Source organism: Pongo pygmaeus, chromosome 1 (genome assembly GCF_028885625.2).
Source record: "Pongo pygmaeus isolate AG05252 chromosome 1, NHGRI_mPonPyg2-v2.0_pri, whole genome shotgun sequence".
NCBI classification, from domain to species: domain Eukaryota; kingdom Metazoa; phylum Chordata; class Mammalia; order Primates; family Hominidae; genus Pongo; species Pongo pygmaeus.
In genome coordinates, this window is record NC_072373.2 from 82463308 (window position 1) to 82479569 (window position 16262).

Below are 16262 nucleotides of genomic sequence, written 5' to 3' on the forward strand. Positions count from 1 at the left end.
GGGAGCGGGGAGGGAGGCCGACGATCAGGGTTTAAATTTAGACGCAAATCTAAACAGATACTGTCCCTCCCAGGGCAGGACTCAAGAGCGGGAGCCACGACTCCATGTGCCCAAACATGGGGATGGGCAGCCGCTGGGCCCCTCTGTCTCGCGAAGTTTCTCAGGACCCTGGGCTTTGCCACGGTCTCAGTCCTTCTCAACGTCTCCCTCCCTTAATGCGCCTTCTTTCTTTTTCGTGCCCTTCAAGAATTAGAGTGGTCCTTTAATTCTTTTTATTTCCTCTCTTTTAGATTTCCTTCTTTTGTGTCCATCCTTCCTGCTTTCCTTCTTCCTCTTCCTCTTTTCAAAATTGCATTACTGTCATACCTGGTTTCCTTGCAGTTCTTGGGTGGAGTTCGAGGACCCTCCCTGGTGGAAGGCGTTTGTGTTCTCCCAAAAGAGGAGCCCTTCAGACGGAGGCTTCAGAGCTCAGCGTGGCGCCGACGGGACCACCTTTCCCTTCTCACCTTTTTTCCTCTCCACCTTCCAGGAAACCACTATCTATCCATCTATCCATCTATCATCTGTATACGAGGAGAAGGAGGAGGAGGAGGAAAATCAGGAATCCACGCAAAGTTTTCCAAGCTCCCTGAAGTGGTAAATCTTTTCTTCAAAGCTTGCTTTGACTGATGCATTCGGTTTTGTGGGAATTTTGGCTCCCACAAGCTGCTTGCTAAAGGTCCTCGTCTCCATTCCTGTTAAATATAGTAAAGGGCAAGATGCTCAACATCTGATTCCCATAGGGCCCAGCATAGCAACCTTCCTTTAGGGCCATCCCGGCTGGGCAGCAAAGAGACCGCGTGGGAGGGATGCGGGGACTGGAATCTGCACCAGGGTCGCTCCCTGCTACCCGAATCCCGGCCCTCCTCGGACCCTTTGGCAGAGAGAAACAGGAAAATGCCTTCAGAGACCTGTGAGTGCCAGGGTATTGGCTGGGTATATGACGCCTCTGGGTTATTCCACAGCATTCTCACCCGCCCAACCCGAGCTCAACCAGGGGAGGGGAGCCCCATCAGAGGTGGGCGATGGGACAGGTGATGGTGAGCCCTGTGAAGAGACACGGGCAGAAACAGTAGAGAAAAAAGGCTGAGTCTGCTCCTGCTACAAAGACTACCCTGATTCTGCTTATCCTGGCACCATCTTTGCACTTTCAGGCACTTAGATTGCTGCTTTGGGTACCAGTCTTAGAAATATGGCCTCCTTCCTGTCCTAGAACTTTCTAAGACCCAACTTTCTAAAACACTGGCAGCCCTAATGCCAGAGTGGCTTCTAGTTCTTTAGCTTAGCTAAGCATAGAGGAAGACCCCTGGTTTTAGGAACAGACAGATTGAGGGCTGAATTCCAGCTCTGCTACTTTCTAGCTGTATTTTTTAGACAAGTCACTTAACTGCTCTGATTCTCATTTTCCTCACCTATACAATGTAGTAGGCACTCTGCAAAGAGTGGCTGTTTTTATCATGCTTAGCCCCATGTACAAGCTTCAGATGAATAAGAGCCTAGCCTGATATTTCTTTTATTTAGAGACAGGCACTCGGGGACCCAGTGAAAAGAGCCCTCACTCCCAGGAATTAATAGTGAGGCCCCTCCCAGTCCAGCCACATGGCTGCTCAGGTGAAGACTCTAGAGCAGAGTCGGCAGTAAGGAAGGGTATTTACTGGTAACCTGCAAGGCACACTTTTGCTTGTGCTTTTTTCCTTTCTTCTTTTTAAAGGTACAGGACATAGTGATGACTGCATAGTGTACTACCAGGTCTTCTAAGTCTGTTCCACAGGGCCTTTTCCTTTCTCCCTCTACCTATTCCTCCTTTGTGCTCAGAATGGGGCTGCCCCAGCACAGGTTTCTGGCTTCACAAACAGGAGGGCGGAAGTGCTTACCCAGAGGAAACCGTTAGGCCTAGATAACATCACAGTCACCCAAGGTGACTTGCAGCTGCTCCCCACGCCCTGCTTAGGCCTCCCTTGGCTGAGAACAGATGACCACAAAGCAAACAAGCTTGGCCTCCACCATGCTCCTGGGTCCCCAGTGCAGAGTTTAATGCTGCTCCAGAGCTATTTGGGCCCCAGACTGGGACTTCTCCTGAGTGAGGGGGTGGAAAACGGGGAGGGAGGGACCAAGAGGTAGCCCCGAGCTGTGTTTAGGCAGCCATGAGTAGGTGTGGTGTGTGTGCTCCCCTTATCTTCTTCTTCTGTCCCTACAGAAGATCTCCAGGAGCCAGAATAGCAGTAACTCTGCTGATAAACACCGGGGTTTGCTGGGTTATCTGGGATTGTAACTGGCTGCTCTGGGGGCTGGGAGGAAACAACAGCCCAAGGGGAAGGGAAAGTGACTTTCCGAGGAGTTGGTTCCCCTCTGTCTCTGGAGGTCTGGCTGGCTAACACGGAACCACTCCCTTCACTCTACCCTGGGCCTTCCCCTTCATATATCCTGACAGCCAGAACCAGCCACGCAATAAGTAGAGATCATCAGGTAACTAACAATAAAAACACCAGGCTGGGCGTGGTGGCTCATGCCTGTAATCCCAGAACTTTGGGAGGTGAGGCAGGTGGATCACAAGGTCAGGAGTTAGGGACCAGCCTGGCCAACATAGTGAAACTCCATCTCTACTAAAAAAATACAAAAATTAGCCGGGCATGGTGGCTTGTGCCTGTAATCTCAGCTACTCGGGAGGTTGAGGCAGGAGAATTGCTTGAACCCAGGAGGCAGAGGTTGCAGTGAGCCAAATTCTTGCCACTGCACTCCAGCCTGGGTGACAGAGCCAAGACTCCGACAAAAAAAAAAAAAAAAAAAAAAAAGGGGCCAGGTGCGGTAGCTCACGCCTATAATCCCAGCACTTTGGGAGGCCGAGGCAGGCAGATCACGAGGTCAGGAGTTTGAGACCAGCCTGGCCAACATGGCAAACCCCCGTCTCTACTAAAAATACAAAAATTAGCCGGGCGTGGTGGCATGTGCCTGTAATCCCAGCTACTTAGGAGGCTGAGGCAAGTGAATTGCTTGAACCCATCAGGCAGAGGTTGCAGTGAGCCGAGATCGTGCAGCTGCACTCCAGCCTGGGCAACACAGTGAGACTCCATCTAAAAAAAAAAAACAAAAAAACAAGAACAAGAATACCAGAGATACAGCTCAGCCAGGGGAGGGGCGTATGAGGAGGAGCCAGGCATATAGAAGGCCCTCAATAAATATTTAGTGAATGAGGCCAGGTGGTAGCTCACACCTGTAATCCCAGTGCTTTGGGAGGTGGAGGATGGTTTGAGCCCAGGAGTTCAAGGCTGCAGTGAGCCCTCTAGCCTTGGCAACAGAACAAGACCTTGTCTCTAAAAAAATAAAGTAAAATAAAAATAATTTGGTGAATATGTGCGTGAATGAATGAACAAGTGAAGTAAATTAGGATCTTTCCCTTTAAGTCAAAGACAGAGTCTTTCAGAGATGGGTCTCCCATGGAAATAAGGACCCAGTGGGAGAAAACATCATGAAAGGCCGCAATAAGTAGTAACTTAATTAGCTTTCAAGCAGAATTGCAAAGAGGTCCACTCAATCAGCTGTTTATAGTGGACACACTGTACTGCTGATCATCTATTTTAAAAATGAAGAGCAAGAAGCAAATATTCTTTTACAACTACAAATACTACCTAGTATGGCATAGGTAAATGCATATATAGGTAAAAATTACCTAATATGGTATTACATGAACTATCATCTATATAATATAGTTATATTAATATAATATATAAATATATATAATATAAATATATAAAATAATATAAACATATAATATACATAACATTTTACATAATACCATTCATTCCTAAATTCTGGGAATTTGGCAAAACAAAATATAATGAAACACACAACACACAGACAAATCCCAATTCATTTTGCCGTAACTGTCATTGAGGAACAAATTTGAATTACATTGAAATGAAAGCACAAAGTCTGAAGTGTTTTTATGTGTTTAAGAACCTGCAATGGAAAGGTTCCCAAAGGCAGATGAGGAAATTGAGGAGAAAGACAGCACAGCAGCAGTGGGACTGCAGCGGGAGGATATTGGAGTGGTGGAGAAGGCAGTCAGCATAGGCTGGGGACTTCATGAGGAGAGCTTTTGACTAGGCCTGTGGGGTAGCGGCCCTGCAGAGATCAGGAAATTGGCTACATAGAGACATTGAGCAAATAGATATTTAGATATCTTGAGGACAACGGGAGCCAGATTCCTCACTGATGGGGAAGGGATGTACAAATATGCAAAGGAAAAGGGCTAGAATGAACCCTGGGATGTTGCATTGGAATAGGAGGTATTGGTGTGAGGTCAGGGTTTTCAGTATACATAGACAGATATGGAAGTAAGTGTAGATATAAATGTGTGTACATGCATACATATATTTCCTGGTTTGATGCACTGAGAAAGCCTGGGAGTGATGACACCCCAGTAACAATAGGTGCACATAAAGCCCAGATCTTGGTTTCTAACTACTGTGCTTAATTAATAGAACCAGGACTTCTTGGAGTAAATGGCTAATAACAGGGCCAGGGCAGGTAGGACAAGATAAGCCTGGAACATCTTATTGTAGGAGAAAATAAGGAAGTACTCAAAGAGTGATGGGGAGATGTTAAAATGCTACAAATATCAGTTTACAGATGCTCCTGCCAGTAATATTGAGATTGCATAAAAATCAAAATAAATAATGAAAGCAATGGATTAGAACTCTTCAAATTAAATGGGAGCTCATGAATCTACAATGATATAAATAAGTGAATAAGTAGAAGAGAAAGTTCTTTCTTACAGTATAATGCTGTCTTAGTCCATTTTATGCTGCTATAACAGAATACCACTGACTGGGTAATTTATAACGAAATTTTTATTTGGCAAATAGTTCTGGAGGCTGTGAAGTCCAAGAGCATAGCATTAACATCTGGTGGGGGCCTTCTTGCTACATCATGTTGAAAAGTGTTGCATGGGCTGGGTATCGTGGTGCCTGTAATCTCAGAATTTTGGGAGGCTGAGGTTGGAGGATCACTTGAGCCCAGAAGTTCATGATCAGCCTGGTAAATATATTGAGACTCTGTCTCTACATAAAAAAAAGAAAGATAGAAAGGCATGCATTGGTGTGAGGGAGCATGAGAGAGAGAGAGAGAGAGAGAGAGAGAGAGGGAGAGGGAGGAGGGGAGGAAAGGAGCTGAACTCATCCTTTTATCAGGAACCCACTCTTTTGATAACTCACTCACTCCTGAGACAACAACATTAATTCATTCATGAGAAGAGAGCCCTCATAATCATCTCTTAAAGGTCCTATCTCAAAATATTGTTGCATTGGGAATTAAGTTCCCAACACATAAACTTTGGAGGACACATTCAAGACATAGAAAACGGGCTGGGTGCAGTGGCTCACACCTGTAATCCCAGCACTTTGGGAGGTCGAGGCAGGTGGGTTGCAGACCAGCCTGACGAACATGGTGAAACCCTGTCTCTACTAAAAATACAAAAGTTAGCCAGGTGTGGTGGTGTGCGCCTATAATCCCAGCTACTCGGGAGTCTGAGGCAGGAAAATAGCTTGAACCTGGGAGGCGGGGGTTTCAGTGAGCCAAGATCACCCCACTGCACTTCATTCAGCCTGGGAGACAGACTGAGACTCTGTCTCAAAAAAAAAAAAAAAAAAGAAAAACAGAAAATGCCAACTAACGTGTAAAAAAAGTTAGAAATTTTCCATCTAACAACCATCATAGTTAAATTAATTTTAGGAAAGAAACAAAGTTGTGTGCTAAATCTACTGGGTAAAAGTGGGGTAAGGAATGAGGTTTTACATAATTTAAACTAGCTCCCTCAAGTCACTGATTAATTACAATAAGGAAAAAAGCAACCTTACAGAGAAGAAACTTTAATAGACATCATATTAATCAAGTGACCAAAGTCAACATCATCAGTAATGAAACAAATTGACGTCACATGATGAGATGCAATAAGAATGCACCATCACTTCTGTAATATTCTGGCCAAAAAGACATAACTTGAATCTAATCATGAGGAAACACTGGACAAACCAAATACGAAGACATTCCTCAAAATGACTGGTCTGTAATTTTTATAAGTGTCAATGTCAGGAAAGTCAAGGAAAGGCTGAGGAAGGGTTCTGGTTAAAGGAGACTAGAGAGACATGATAACTGGGTTAAATGAGTGATTTGGGTTGGCTCGTTTGAGCCAAGCATATTAAAGGAATTATTAGGATAATTGGCAAAACTGAAAGGAATTCTGGGTGGGAGGCTATATGGGAGTTCTTTGTGTTAACTTTATAACTTTTCTCAAAGTTTAAAATTATTTCAGGCTGGGCACAGTGGCTCATGCCTGTAATCTCAGCACTTTGGGAGGCCAAGGTGGGAGGATTGCCTGAGCTCAGGAGTTTGAGACCAGCCTGGGCAACATGGCAAGACCCTGTCTCTATAAAAAATAAAAAAATTGGCTGGGCATGGTGGTATACTACAAGTTGTAGTCCCAGCAACTTGGGAGGCTGAGGTGGGAGGATTGCTTGAGCCTGGGAGGTCAAGGCTGCAGTGAACTGTGATCGTGCCATTGCACTGCAGCCTGGGTGACAGAGTGAGACCCTGTCTCAATAAATAAATAAATAAAATTGTTTCAATTTTAAAAATTAAGAAAAAAGGTAGTTGGGGGGAAGAATTGAGCCCCCACACTGCTTTGATTCTGGACTGACTCCTGTGCCAGCTTTTTGTCACCCCCTCCTCCTTACCCCCACCACAGAGATGCACAGACAAGCTGGGGCCTGAGGGCACTGGCCATGGAGACAGACAGGCCCAGAGAAAGCCTCATCTTCTCGAATAATAGAGAATGGATACAGGAAGAGGAAGATTATTCAAATATTTCTTGGTAGAAATAACTTTGTGCTGTTTCAATGGTTATAGTAAACACATGTATTTTCATAATTTGGGGGGAGAGATTTAATTTTTAAAAAAGAAGAAAATAAAAGAGTTCCAGACTGGACTGAGGAAAGGGTGGCTGTGAGGATAGATACTGCACTCAGCTCAGGTACTCTAAGAAAAGGGCTGGGTGGTCTCCAGCTGAGAGAAGGGCCAATGAGGGATGGGGCTAGGAGAAGACACTGGTCGAATAACTGAGGCTAAAAAACAGTGTTGATGGAAAACCCAAGGGGATGACTTAGAGGTCCCAAAAGGTCACAACCTTCTCCTTCTAACACATTATCCCAGGTTTTAGGAATGACATTAGGTAAATCTACCAAGGAAGCTCCAACCTTCTTAAACCTAAAAAGTATATCACGCAGGGCGCCTGCACAACAGTTTCAAGTCAGGCTGTAAATTAGAATGACCCAGAGAGCTTTGGAAAAAATCTTTCTTGGCTGGATTCAGTGGCTCATGCCTGTAATTCCAACACTTTGGGAGGCTGAGGCAGGAAGATCACTTGAGGTAGAGACTGGTCTGGGTAGTGTAGTGAGACCCCATCTCTTAAAAAAAAAATAATCTGTCCTAGCTACTCAGGAGGATGAGGTGGGAGGATCGCTTGAGCCAGGAATTCAAAGCTGCAGTGAGATACGATCATGCCACTGCACTCCAGTCTGGGCAACAGTGAGACCCTGTTTAAAAGAAAAAATCTGGGCCTGGGCCCCATGCTAGAACAATAGGGAGCAGGGCCTGGTGTTAGTGGGTTTTTTAAGGTTCAATAAAAAGATATTTCCTGCATAGTCTAAGCCAGTTTTAGAAATATCATTCCCCTTGCCAGAAATTGTTTTATTTTTTAGGGAGGGATAAGTGAGGAAATTTTGACTAATGAGACAAAAGGGGGAAAGCATTACCCTTTCCGATAAAGAAACACACAGGAAGAGATGCCCTGTAAATATTGGATGTTATGCTACCTTATAATGATGCCTGGAACTGCAACAGCCATTTTGCTATCATGAGGCAAAGCTGCAAAAAGCCAGAATGTAAACTCCATGAACACAGATATTTTTGTTTCTTTTTTTTCAGTGTGTTTCCTGTGTGCCCAAATCAAGGCCAGGCACAAATAGGCGCTCAGTGAATCTTCATTGAATAAAAAACCCGATAACTTTGTTGAGGTGCTGAATCAAGCAACCCTGAGATGACTTCCCCCTCTGGACTTCTTGTTAGGTGAAGCAATACTTTCTTTCTTCCTTCCTTCCTTTCTCTTTCTTTCTTTCTTTCTTTTTCTTTCTTTTCTTTCTGTCTGTCTTTCTGTCTGTCTTTCTTTCTTTCTCCCCTCCCCTCCCCTCCCCTTCCCTTCTTTCTTCTTTCTTCTTTCTTTCTTTCTGATTTTCCTGAGACAGAGTCTCGTTCTGTTGCCCAGGCTGGAGTGCAATGTCTTGATCTTGGCTCACTGCGATCTCTACCTCCTGGGTTCAAGCAGTTCTCCTGCTTCAGCCTCCCGAGTGGCTGGGATTACAGGCGCAAGCCACCACGCCCGGCTATTTTTAGTGTATTTTTAGTAGAGACAGGGTTTCACCATGTTGGCCAGGCTGGTCTCAAACTCCTGACCTTGTGATCTGCCTGCCTCAGCCTCCCAAAGTGGTGGGATTACAGGCATGAGCCACTTCGCCCAGCAAAGCAATACATTTCTTTATGGCTTAAGCCATTTGAGTTATGATCTTCCCTCTCCCCGCCCCCTGAGATGGAGTCTCGCTCTGTCACCCAGGCTGGAGTGCAGTGTCGCGATCTCGGCTCACTGCAACCTCCACCTCCCGGGTCCAAGTGATTCTTCTGCCCCAGCCTCCCGAGTAGCTGGGATTACAGGCGCCCACCACCATGCCTGGCTAATTTTTGTATTTTTATTAGAGACGGGGTTTCACTATGTTAGCCAGACTGGTCTCGAATTCCTTACCTCAATGATCCTCCTGCCTTGGCCTCTCAAAGTGCTGGGATTACAGGCGTGAGCCACTGCGCCTGGCTGAGTTATGATTTTTTGTTATAGCTGAAGGTATTCAACTGATTCAGATAGATACAAACTTATAAGAAGACAAAATCAGACACATATATCAGTACAAAGAAAGAGGTTGACCCTCAGAAAAATGTGGAGCAGAGGTGGAGAGAAAGAGACTGGCAGGGAAGGGTAGAGAGAGAAACACATGCACACATACACACACACACACACACACAGACACAGAGAGAGAAAGAGAGAGAAACAGAAAGACGGGACAATGCGATGCAGAAAAAGGGAGTGAGAAGCCTAACGTCATTCATGGAGGAAAAACAATTGTAAATTGAAAAAAATAAGAGTAACCATTGTCAGAATTTAAAGTGTTTTAATTCCTATCTGAATTTTAAACAGCAGTTGGTATTGATAATCCTTTTTCTCATTCTTAACAAAGAACAAATTTCTCCGAGAAAATGAGGTGATGTTTACTGAAATTTAGGTTTTTTTAAATAATTTCTTTAGGATATTGTGGGTAAGGTTAAGTGATGTTGCAGTTTTGCCTCTAAGGGCATTCACTAATTCAAATCAGTATCTTGAAGTGGGCAGGAACTTGCCCAAGCTCGAGGTTACCCACTTGGCCTTAAAACAATTATCTCCAATAACTCTATACAAATAAAGTTAAACAGATTATAAGAAATAATAGTATCCAAATCCCACCTATGACCCATCTCCCGTTGTCTTTTTACATGGATAACAGGCAGAGAAGTATGTCAAAAGTTTCTGCACAACGTGTTCTTGTTTTTGACTTTGGCAAAGTGCTCATTTGCAAAAACATACTGAAAACCTGTGTCACCGCCTGATAGTTTCTCTTTCTCTCTTGCAGTGGCCTCAGTATCCACCCATTTGCTCATGACAGAAACCTGGGAGTCACTCTTGATTTATCCTTCATCTTTAGCAATCAGGTGCTGCCGTTCTAGCTCTGAAGTACCCTGACATCATCCCCCCTCCCTCCATCACTGTCACTGCCCTCTGTCGGGATTATGAAAACAGTGTACTAGTTAATCTCTGCATCTTCTAGTTGTTCTCCTTACCTCCAGCCTTGACTCATACTCCCCCCACCCCATCTATTTTCCGCTCCACAGGCAGTAATCTTTCTAGAACATGTAATTGGCTCCCAGAAGCATTCAGGATAAAGGCTAACTTCTTAGATGGCTCACTCACACCCCTTCCTGACATGGCTGCACTTAACTGTCTGGCCTCTTCTCAACAGAGAACAGCCAGTATTCCAGACTCCAGGCATCCTGAGCTGCTTTCAGGTCCCTGAATGGGCTCTTCCCTCTGCCTGGAATACATTTCCTGATTCGCGCAAAGTGAAATTTTATTCATTTTTGAATAAGAGTTCTTGGTTCAGGCTTTCTCTAGGAAGATGGTCCTGACCACCACCACCCCTTTCCCCACTCTCCCACTACCTGGGAGAGAGATATTTCCTATGTGCCATTCAACACCTGTACTATTACTGCCATTGAAAGAATTATTATATAATTGCCCATTTACTTTCTATTTTTTTGTTTTTTGAGATGGAGTCTTGCTCTGTTACCAAGGCTGGAGTGCAATGGCATGATCTCGGCTCACTGCAACCTCCGCCTCCCAGGTTCAAGCAATTCTCCTGCCTCAGCCTCCTCAGTAGCTGGGATTACAGGCACCCACCTCCACGCCTGGCTAACTTTTGTATTTTTAGTAGAGATGGCGTTTCACCATGTTGGTTTGGCAGGTCTCGAACTCCTGACCTCAAGTGGTCCATCCACCTCAGCCTCCCAAATTGCTAGGATTACAGGTGTGAGCCACCACGCCCAGCCCCATCTACTTTCTTTATATTCTTATGAAACTTTAAGCTTAATTAAGGCACATTCCACCCTATCTCGGTCAAAGTTCTATGATCAGTGCCACCTTCAAATCTGGTGAATCCATACATGTTGGATGAATGAGTGCACACTAGCCCCATGCAAAAAGGTAGATAATTCATTTTGTCATCCACTTCTTACATGCCCACTTAAAAATGCAGTAATAACATAGGGAGTTGTAATATACAGTATACCGTAGCACAGTTAAAGACCTGACCTTTTTTTTCCTAATTACCACATATCAACTAGTTTACATACTATCATCTCCTTGTATAAAGTCACAACTCCTGGTGCTGAAGTCTCTTCCATATTTTTATGGTTTGGGAGTATGTTATAATTACACTGCCTGCTTCCTGCTGTGTGATAATCTTTGAAACTTTTAAAGACTTTTCTCATCTTGGTGTACCTAATACCACTCTAGGACCCATGAGGCAAGCATAGAGTTCATACCTTGTGAGTGTCATTTATCTGAAAAGGCAGTAATAGATCCTTGAGCCTTTGAATCAGAATACAAGCTAAATACTAAATGTGCTGAAGCAGTGTAAGACTGGATGTTGCTGGGTACTGAGGAAGGCCGGAAGGACTAGGATGGAGCGTCAAGGAAGGCCTTGGGGGCAAGAGGAAGAAGACGTTGACAGGTGTGCTCGGTGCAGGGGCTGATGGAAGAGCTTTGTGTGGAAGGATCCTGTGAGCAAAGAGCCCCGGGAGCCCGCGGAGGGGGTAGAAGAGAACGTGAGCTATTGCCAGAGCCAGCTTCAGTCCTCAGATTTGCAGGGCCGGCTCCAACAGGGTGCACATCAGTCCTTTGAGTAGGCACAAAGTTTGGAATCCATTTCAGCCTCCTTATGGAGATCCTGCTGCACTCAGAATGTTGTTCTGGGTGAGTTTTGCGCTTGGCGTTTGCCTCTGTGAAAAAGGGTGATATCTGTATTTTGAAGATAATTGAACTTGAGCAGTGGCTTCTGATTTGTATTTTCTGCTTCTGTTTCCTTCATTGCACATGGAAGGGCTTTTAGGTGGCAACAAAGAGAAAGAGATGGGATGAGAGTAACCAAGGGAAAGAAAGATTTGACAACCAATTACCTATAGATAACCTGTAGGCAAAGGGGCCAAAGTGAGGCCTGGGGATTTGAAGATCCTACCAGATAGGTGATTTGCAGAGAGCAAAGTGACTTTACTGTTCTCCTTTTCTAATTTGATGAGAGTTCTCGTCACTCACCCAGGAATGTGGTAAGGAACTCCTAATCAAAATGACCGTAAATCTGAAACCATAATGAAATGGGTTAAGCACTAATCTGACCCCTCACGGCCAGGCAGCAATGAAGCAAAGGACGCAGACAGCCCCTGATGGAAGTCACACAGGGAGATGAATGCTTTGCCGCGGAAGGGGAATTGTGTGGGTGGCAGCCGTTGGGGAGAGGGGTGGGGGTGGGGTGGAAAAGGAATTTGCATCTCATGGCTCAATCAGATCTGAAACCTAACATCCTGTTTTTCTGTAGGTTGGGCACATCAGTAGCTGAGAGACTCCTCTGACCATGGCCAGCCTCAGGAAGTGAGTGTCAACAGCCTTGCAGATGGGAACTCAACTCCTGAGTACCCATGCCTGAAAAGACGTAAGTCCTGCTCCCACCGGCACCAGACCCCCTGCCCTCTCTCTACCCCAATACTAGAACTCCAGACCTCACCCCTCCTCCCCAGAGACATATCAACAGGAAGTTAAGTCAGCTGGAACACTTTGTTCCCTTGACATTTCTGTTTTAATTCTGCAGCTGTGTTTAAGGCTTCATGAATTATCTGTCTGGCATGGTCTGTTTGTCTGCCTAGTGCCTCTTCTCCCACTTCCCTGCACCAGGTCATGATTACCCTAAGACTGGTAGAGCAAAACTAGAACTAGGGTTGGTAAGAAGGAAGTGGGATGGTAAGAAAGGGCATTAGAGACTGTAATATTAGCTGTTGATGAGCTAAGGATGATGATCTGATTGCTTGCTCAGGGAGGAGGAATTCCTAAATCATTAACAGTGTGCATTGCCCATAGCTCTCTTTCCTCACCCCCTCATGGTATTTATCTCTACGTCACATCATAGTGATGAATGGGTGTGTCTTTTCTCCTCAGTATTCTATAGTGCCTACTTACGTGCCTTATTCATGCTTATTCATGTTCAGGAAGCAGTTGGTAATTGAAGGAATGAGCCTTCTCTCCTTCCTTTTATCTCAAGTCAGCTTATCACTTAAAAACAAAAACAAAAACAAGCCATAGCTTCCAAATTCAACTTGGTCCTGCTCAGGGTGGTATTTCTTAATTTCTTGTAGCTGCAATTCACAGTTCTGTATCCTTGCTTGCCAATGTCTGTTTTAGTATTCATGGCAGTTGACTCTGAGACATATCAGAGCACTATATTGTTCTTTCCTGGTTGCTTTTTCTTCTGCCTCTCATCAAAGTCTAGAGAGAAACTTAGAGGCCTTCAGTTTCTAAAGCCACTAAGAACCTAGAAGGAAAATGGTGATTAGTCTCTCCAAGTTCTTCTTCCTCATCCAGACCCACGAAGAGTGTTCTCCATTCACTGGTCAATCAGGCTCACGTGTGAAACGTCAAGGTTGGCTTTAAAGGACCACCCGGGCAAATGACTTATCGTTAGTTACATGAGCTGGATATGTTTTGTCAACCACCCCGCTTGAAACCTAAGCATGAGAGAACGTAGCTCACAAGACAGGTATGGACCTATATGTCTCAATAAGCCCACATCTAGAAAATACATATGCAGATTTTTCTGTTGCCAGTTGGTCATCCTGGGCTATCATTTCTAATGTGTGACTAGTTTCAACCAAATTTAATATTTTAAAACCAGTCTCAAAGCCCTATATTTTAAAAAGTAAAACTATAAGTGGGCCGGGCATGGTGGATCACGCCTGTAATCCCAGCACTTTGGGAGGCTGAGGAGGGTGGATCACAAGATCAGGAGTTCAAGACCAGCCTGATTAATATTGTGAAACCCTGTCTCTACTAAAAATACAAAAATTAGCCGGGCGTGGTGGCACGTACCTGTAGTCCCAGTTGCTCGGGAGGCTGAGGCAGGAGAATCACTCGAACCTGGGAGGTAGAGGTTGCAATGAGCCGAGATCATGCCATTGCACTCCAGCCTGGGCAACAGAGTGAGACTCCATCTCAAAAAACAAAAGCAAAACAAAACAAAACTATATAAAGCCCACAATTAACATTATAGTCAACAGTGAAAGACTGAAAGCTTTCTTTTTTTTTTTTTTTTCTTTTCTTGAGATATAGTCTCACTCTGTCACCCAGGCTGGAGTGCAGTGGCACGATCTCGGCTCACTGCAACATCCACCTCCTGGGTTCAAGTGATTCTCTTGCCTCAGCCTCCCAAGTAGCTGGGATTACAGGTGCACACCACCACACCTGGCTAATTTTTGTATTTTTAGTAGAGGTGGGGTTTCACCATGTTGGCCAAGCTGGTCTCAAACTCCTGACCTCTAATGATCCACCCACCTTGGCCTCCCAGAGTGTTGGGATTATAGGCATGAGCCACTGCACCCAGCCAACTGAAAGCTTTCTAAGACCAGGAAGAAGGCAAGCTTGCCTCCTCTTACCACTTCTGTTCAACTTGGTACTGGAAGTCCTAGCCAGAGCAATTAGGCAGGAAAAAGAAATAAAAGGCATACAAATCAGAAAGGAAGAAGTAAAATGATCTCTGTTCACAAATGACATGATCTTATATGTAGAAAGCCCTGAAAATTGTACACCAAAACGCAGAGTTATTACATGAATTCAGCAAAGTTACATGATACAAAATTAGCATAAAAAACCAGTTGTGCTTTTATGTGCTAACAATGAACAATCCAAGAAAAAATTAAGAAAATAATCCCATTTACAATAGCAACAAAAAGAGTAAAATACTTAGGAGTAAACTTAACCAAGGAGGTAAGCTGAAAACTACATCTGTACACTGAAAACTGCAAATCATTCCTGAAAGAAATTAAAGACACAAATAAACAAAAACACACTCTATGTTCACGGATCAGAAGACTTAATGTTGTTAAAATGGCCATATCCCCAAAGCTATCTACAAATTCAATGTAATACCTATCAAAATTTCAATAGCTTTTTTTTTGCAGAAATAGAAAAAAAATTCAAAATTCATATGGAATCTCAAGGGACCCCAAATTGCCAAAACAATCTTGAAAAAGAACAAAATTGGAGGCTTCACACTTCCCGAATTCAAAACATAATATAAAGCTACAATAATCAAAACAATGTGGCACGAGCATAATGACAGACATATAGACCAATGAAACAGAATAGAGAGCCCGGAAATAAACCCTCATGCATATGGACAAATGATCTTCAAAAAGATTACCAAGACCATATGATGGGGAAAGGACAATCTCTTCAACAAATGGTGCTGGGAAAGCTGGGATATCCACATATGAAAGAATGAAGTTGGACCCTTACTTTACACTATATACAAAACTTAACACAAAACGGATTAAAGACCTGAAACTATAAAACTCCTAGAAGAAAACATAGGAGGAAAGCTTTATGACATTGGATTTGACAATAATTTCTTGAATATGACACCGAAAGTGTAGGAAACAAAAGCAAAAATAGACAAATGAGACTATATCAAGCTTAAAAATTCCTCCACATTAAAGGAAACAACAGTGAAAATACAATCTATGTAATAGGAGAAAATAATTGCAAATCACATATCTCATAAGAGGTTAATATCTAGAATATAAAGAACTCCTACAACTCAACAATAGAAAAACAAGTAACTGGCCAGGCGTGGTGGCTCATGCCTGTTATCCCAACACTTTGGGAGGCCAAGGCAGGAGAACAGCTTGAGCCCAGGAGTTCGAGATCAGCCTGGGCAGCATAGCAGGACCCTGTCTCTAAAAAATAAAAATAAAAAAATTAGCCAGGCATGGTGGCATGTACCTGTAGTCCTAGCTACTCAGGAGACTGAGGTGGGAGGATCACTTGAGCCCAGGAGGTTGAGGCTGCAGTGAACCATGATTGCACCACTGCACTCCAACCTGAGTAACAGAGCAAGACCCCATCTCAACAACAACAACAATAAACCAAAAAAAAAAAAAAAAAGGAAGGAAGGAGGGAAGGAGGGCAGGAGAGAGGGAAGAAGGAGGGAAGAAGGAAGGAAGAAGGGAGGAAGGAAGGGAGGAAGGAAGGAAGGAAGGTCTGTTAAAAAAATTAAAAAAAGTAGGCAAAGGACTTGAAAGGACATTTCTGCAAAGAAGTTACATGAATGACCAACAAGCATATGAAAGGATGCTCAACATCACTAATCACTGGAGAAATGCAAATCAAAACCACAATGAGATAGTTGAGTGTACCCCATACTCATTAGTGTGGCCACTATCTGAAAAAAACCCCAGAATTCTCTAATTTTTTATGGAGAAATTAGAACACT

At 43.9% G+C, this 16262-nt stretch overlaps 1 long non-coding RNA gene across 1 annotated transcript; it reads left to right on the forward strand.

Annotated features, from left to right (window-relative positions):
• The first annotated feature begins 80 nt into the window (after positions 1-80).
• LOC129009560 (uncharacterized) lies at positions 81-13836 on the forward strand. Its single transcript, XR_008492803.1, has 4 exons — positions 81-636; positions 8020-8160; positions 9804-11701; positions 12321-13836. It is a non-coding gene; the product is annotated as an uncharacterized LOC129009560 (long non-coding RNA).
• The last annotated feature ends 2426 nt before the right edge of the window (positions 13837-16262 follow it).